This window comes from Ornithodoros turicata, chromosome 1, assembly GCF_037126465.1.
Source record: "Ornithodoros turicata isolate Travis chromosome 1, ASM3712646v1, whole genome shotgun sequence".
Lineage (NCBI taxonomy): Eukaryota > Metazoa > Arthropoda > Arachnida > Ixodida > Argasidae > Ornithodoros > Ornithodoros turicata.
Genome location: NC_088201.1, coordinates 187,397,289 through 187,403,678, shown reverse-complemented (window position 1 = coordinate 187,403,678; position 6,390 = coordinate 187,397,289).

Genomic DNA, 6,390 nt, shown 5'->3' with positions numbered 1-6,390 from the left:
TGATAGCAGGTTAGTTGGCACCACCGTGACATCAGCACTGGTGTCCAGACGGAAAGTAACATCCTGATCATGTTGGATGTTCCCTGTGCTCTCCGTACGTGTACGTGCAATTGTTTCCGAAGCTCTCCACGTGAGGGTGCAACGTGCCTACAGGCTGAGAAGCAAAGGGAAGCTCGCGTTACGTCTGACGCAGTTTTCCTGAGTCGAAGCTGCTCATGTATCAAGGGCGACTCGCCCGTCTCTTGCATATTGTATCCTCCTATTAAAGAGTTGAACCTAACAAAGCCGACATCAGTGACAACCTTCCCGTATTCCAATCAATCGAGACTACTGTTATGCGAAGTAGGGGCGACACCACTTTTGAAAAGGTCATATCGCACCCTGGTCTGATAAGCTTCGAAAGTTTACTTCGTCAGACGGACTGGAGTGATGTCCTAAGCAGTGTAGACCCTGGGGTATCGTTTGATGTACTGTTAGATAAATTTAAACACGCTTACGACCTTTGTTCCCCACTCTGCTTCTACACTTCACACAAGCGAGTGCTAGTGTGCGCAAGCCATGGATTTTACCTTCGCACATGCGCAAACTAAGAAAACGGAATAAGCTCTTTTCCGCGTTCTTAAAGAACCGCACCGAAAGGAACTGGGCGATCTATAAGAACTATCGGAACAAACTAAACAGTGAGCTCAGATCCAGCAAGCGAGAGTACATAAACTCTCAGTTAGTATTTGACAATAAAACAATGCTCTGGAGAAACCTAAATAATCTCATGGAGAGAAAAAACCCCGCACTGAGTTATCTTCTTTAACGATGAATGATTGCAAGGTTAGTGGCCACAACCTTGCTAACGCTTTTAATGAGCACTTTATCAGTTGTGCAGATTGCACAGCTCCCAATGCACCTGCTGTCATGTATGATATGACAACAACATGTTCACTTTTCCTTGCTCCCACGGACCCGGGAGAGGTACTGACTGCTATCACTACGATGAAGAACAGTAGCAGCCTAGATTGCTTCGGTTTTCACATTGAGAGCATTAAACATGTAGCCCATATCATCGCTCCCCTACTTTCCCATGTGTGTAACCTCAGCATCGAACATGGATTATTTCCTGCCAATATGAAACTTGCCAGAGTGATCCCGATCTTTAAGAAGGGTGACCGTCACGCTCTTTCCAACTGTAGACTAATATATATTCTGCCGCACTTCTCAAAAGTATTAGAAATAATTATCTACAAGAGATTGCTAGACTACCTAGAAAGATATAAAGTTCTTTCTCCAAGGCAGTACGGCTTTAGGCGAAATAGGTCAACTGAACTTGCCCTACTCTGGCAAAAATAGCTCATACTGCATAATTTCGAATCAAAGGTCGCCACTTTATGCGTATATATTGACTTTTCTAAGGCCTTCGACATGCTTGACCACTCTACACTCTTGGCAAAAATGAACCACTACGGCACCCGCGGTCACAGCCTATCATTCTTTCAATCGTACCTATCAAGTCGTTGTCAGTACGTTTCCTTGGACTCAAACAATGAATCCCGCACATTGCACATCACAGCACGGGTTCTGCAAGGGAGCATATTAGGTCCCCTGTTATTTTTACTATCAACCACTTTCTGTTTACAAACATGTGGCGTCCCGAGAAGACCGGTTCGAGGTTATATTTTGCTCTGGTTGGTAAGAAGCGGGAATTACGCGTCTGCTGATAGGCCGAAAAGGCTGATAGGGTTGATAGGTGCCCACCAGCATGCTTTGCGCGGCGGCGAAACGTAATCGATGACGTAGGGGTGCAAGTGGTCTATATATCAACGACTTGACCATTATACATTCTGATATCACTCTTTATGCTGACGACGCCTCCCTTTTAATCAGCGGCAGTACGCCCGTTAGCGCAGCCATGACAGCAAACGTTATCCTTCGTTAGCCTCCTGGGCCTCGCACAACCGCCTAAAAATAAATATCCAAAAAACAGTCGCTATACTGTTTATTCCACCTAGTCCGTGCAGAGTACTTGAACAGGACATATTCATTGGTGACTCCAAAATTAGGCTTGCCGACAGAGTAACATTTCTGAGAGTCATTTTTGACAAGAAGTTGCGCTGGCACGATCATATTTCGTCCATTGCATCGCAAATCAGTGTGACGCTCATATCTTTGAGGAAGTACAAATACTTCCTTCCCGCCTCGGCCAAATTGCTGCTCTATCAGGCTCTAATTCAGTCTCGACTGAATTATTGTGCTCCTGTGTGGGGATCTGCATCCAGGACGTCCCTTCAGCAGCTGTATGTCCTGCAAAAGCGTGCTCTCCGGATAATTGAAGGCGTACCATAGGATGCTTTGCCACACCCCTATTCAGCAGATACCACATTCTGCCTGTCTTGCAGCTCTATGCCTATCGCCTCGCACTGTGTAACAAACAGTCACTCATAGCCGAGAACGATCTGTTAGATCTAGGACACGTCCGCGAAAACACAAGACCCTATCATACCCCATCCCCTGACGCTTGTTTTGTACCCTTCTCCCGCTCGGGATATGGCACCCAGAGACTGCAAGTCACCATACCGCGTCTACTAAATATCCTTCATAATCATAATGTCAATGTGCGAACCACATCTTTTCGAAACCTTAAAGGTACTGTAAAGCAGTAGACAAGCATGATATGCCGGTGATGTGACTAGAGACTTTGTTGCTTCTAGATACCATATGCGGAACCATACGACCGACAACGCGCTATAAATATTTTTAATTTGCCATGAAAAATGCGGCGTAGTGGAGCGGTGCGACGCCTGGTATCAAACAACCCCCTATACAGCGGGCAACACTGAAAATTGGTATTACACACTATGACATCGGAACTTCATTATTTTAGTAACCATATTATTAGTTTTCCTGTTTACCTATGCATTCTGAAACCCCCCGTTTACAGTTTAACCTGTTAACCTCTGTTTTTGCGAAGTAACCCAGTGCTGGCCGCTGTTCGATGGGGGCTCTCCCTACTTCTCTGCTGCGCCTGCGCGCTCCTTTTGTTCGCGGCCTCTTTCGAACGAACGAACTCTCTCTGTGAACCTCTGTGAACAAACAAGTCCCGACGCTGTCTGGCTTCTTGAACGTCTGACACATTTTTTTCAACGGCTCAGCATTTCATTTCAGTTCGCTTATTCGTTTATCCTCAGATGTGGATCGTTGTGTGGATTGCAGGGGCGGATTTTATGGTGGATTGTGGTGGATTGTTATGTCGGACCCAGTGTTATACGCATGCAATGTGGTTGCCGCCGTATGTGTCAGAAGTACGGATTCATCTCGAATACCTTGTACAGTGTTGCCCGTAATTTTTAATTGTAATTTTCTAATTAACTGCACCGTCGATTGGAATGAAACTTGCACAGTTTTTATCCTGGTGGCTTGGACTATCGAATAGCCACACTAAATGACATTTGATCGGTGCTGCTTTACAGTACCTTTAAGAAGACAATGCGTGTCAATACGTTCCGTATTGTTTGACCCTCGCGTTCTCATCATCAAGCCTGCGTTCCCTTTATCATATCTTTATGTGTCAACTTTCTCTCCTATTCTTTTTCTTTCTTTCTTCCTCGTTGTTTGCCCTGTAAACAAAAGAGTAGGCTTGCGTAAAGAACTACACATGTGCACTTATTTGTCTATATAATGTGTTGTGCAATTGAATGTACATGTAGTGAAGTGTATCCGAATGCATATTGTAGGGAACAGACTCTCTCGAATGTTATCTAATGTTATCGAGAACTGTTATCGTGTTATCTGTACCGCCGCTGCATCGCTCTTAGATCGAGATAACATAATCATGTATTCCTTCTCGGAACGTGGTGTGCGTGGTGCGCACACGTGCTTGTGATGTCATGTAACTTTTGGTATAAAAGCGAAGCTGTGCCTGCAGCACAGGGAGAGAGGCAGCAGGAGCAGCTGCAGACAGCTGCTCCGGGCGTTGTTGTGGGCAGAGAACGGTGGGCTGGGTTGGATCCGGTATGGTAATAAACGGTTGTCTGTTTGTTTATTCTTTGGTTGCTTGTGTCCTTCTTCAACGGCAGAATGGACAGGGGTAACCCGCGAGTGGGATAAATATTCCCACAATATGTAGCCGCTGGCGCCGAAGTGCTCGTCAAGCCTGAAGGCTTGTTTTACCTCGGTCCCTTCACCCAGTAGGGTGAAAAACAAGAAATAAATAAAATAAATAAATAAAAAATCCTTATTAATCATTACAGTCTTTCTTGGAAAAGATACGCGCTCGTAGAACTCAACTGTGAAAATGACGTGCTCTCCTGACTTTTTTATAAAAATTTGTCCAAGCTGAAACACACATACACACACACACACGAAATAGACGGGGTGCCACAAAGGCATACTTCGCGGTCGTAGCCATTTTTAATAGAGATTGTTTTAAATAAAACAACTAGGACTACGTGTACATTAGTTTCGCACTTACGCGTATGCGAGTGGAGGAAAACCTTATCTGCAAGGTATTTTGGCATTCTAATTTCCATAATTCACATGTATTTTTGCACATGTTGCACATGTTAAGTAATGCACATGTTTTTTTATGAAGCTGTTTTCCTTTCTTTCGAGAAACAGAAAGAGCAGAATTGCTGGCAATCGGTTTAGATATGAGATGAATCCTTCATCTGCATGCTTCAAAATATTATCCACAGAGGTGACATTTGTTTGTAGTGCACCGTTGCAGGTTTTCCATTATGGAGATACCTCGCTCGCACTAACTGGGAAGTCTGCAAGGGGGAGCGTGCCTTAACCTAACCTAACCTAACCTGAAGGAGAGCACTGCGGGACATGGAGTTAGAGATTGAGAAGTACGGCATATACAGCTTGGGACAAAAGTTTACGGAACACGCGAGGCACGTACTTTTTCTTCGGTGCGACACCCTAGCGGCTGCCGGAAGCGGGTGAGTTCACACTTTCAAAGGGGTGGACGGATGCGCTGTTAGCGACACGCAGTGGCGGTTCCAGTGTCGCTTATGCGTGCCTGGAAAGTACAAGTTACCGCTGTGTGTCGCTAACAGCGCACCCTTCCACCCTTCCGCAACAGTGAACTCACTCGCTTCCGGCAGCCGCTAGGGTCTCGCACCGGAGAAAAAGTACGTAGCTGTTCCGTAAAATTTGGTCCCAACCTGTACAAAGAGGTCCTCGAAGGGCAAATTCGGGGGGGGGGGGCACAGCCAGCACCGTGAAAAATCGAGGAGCGGTGGACCGTTCCCCCTGCACCCACATTCCAATTTATAACGAAACTAAACAGGAGCAGCTTTCCAAGCTAGGGCTCCGTAACGAACCGACAACAGTAAAAAAAGATAAAGAAAAATAGAAAGAAACAAAAGAGGGGAAGGAAGCACAAAAAAGGTATATTTGCTTAAACCGCAACGGGACAAAAAAATATTGCAAACACAGAACATCAGTTCTGTCTTGTTCAACAATTGCCGCTTGCGTCGATCCCTGTCGTATGAATGTCCCAAGCAGCACAATGTACTGAAAGTCGAGTGCAATAGGGGTGGGCGGTATGTGTCTTATCAGTGTTCTTTAGTTTTTTGTACAAGCTTGTACAATTGTACAATTTACGCTTGTACAATTTTGTACAAGCTTTGTACAAGCTTGTACAATTTGTACAAGCTTTCGCGTGGACGTCCACGCTTCCTCAGGTAGGACCTGAGGAAGCGTGGTCCTCCACGCGAAGGCTTCTACAAATTAAACTTAAACAAAAATCTTCAGTGTCGGTTTCTGTATTTTGTTTATATAACACGTAGTTATAAGAGTGGTTTAAACCACCTCGCAGAAGTTGCAGATGTTGTTCATCAGCTTTATTTTGAGATGGACAGGGAGTTTCATTGCCTGGGGCGATATTCTGTCCCATAGCTGCTTGTCGTGTGAGGAAGGAAATAATGTCCCACGGAGTCCAAAATTGCCAAAAGAGCTTTGAGAGCAGGCATTCGTGGGCTCGATTTAGCCATAAGCCAAGCAATTTTATCTGAAAATGGCAGTTTCGAAAGCTTGGTAGTGTGTGCAATGACACAGAGTATACTCTGGGTCTTCCACAGCACTGGAGTATCTGAGAGAGTCAACTTGCCTCAGATGGTAATGACACTGAGCTGTGAATGCCCCATTGAGTCACAGTCCATGAGTCACAGTGCACTATCTTGGCGAGAAGTGTTTTGTGGCATCCAAAACCCAAGCTCTGGGTCAATATTGCTCAGTATAGACGGGAGGAAAATGTCAGTTGTCCATTGATAGGAAGACTACTTATACAATCCATTGATGTGTTGGTGAACGAGATCTGCTGTCTACATGACCAGTGACAGTCCTTTGCTATCTTTTACTGTGATTTAAGTAAACACCTCACTCATGTGACGGTGT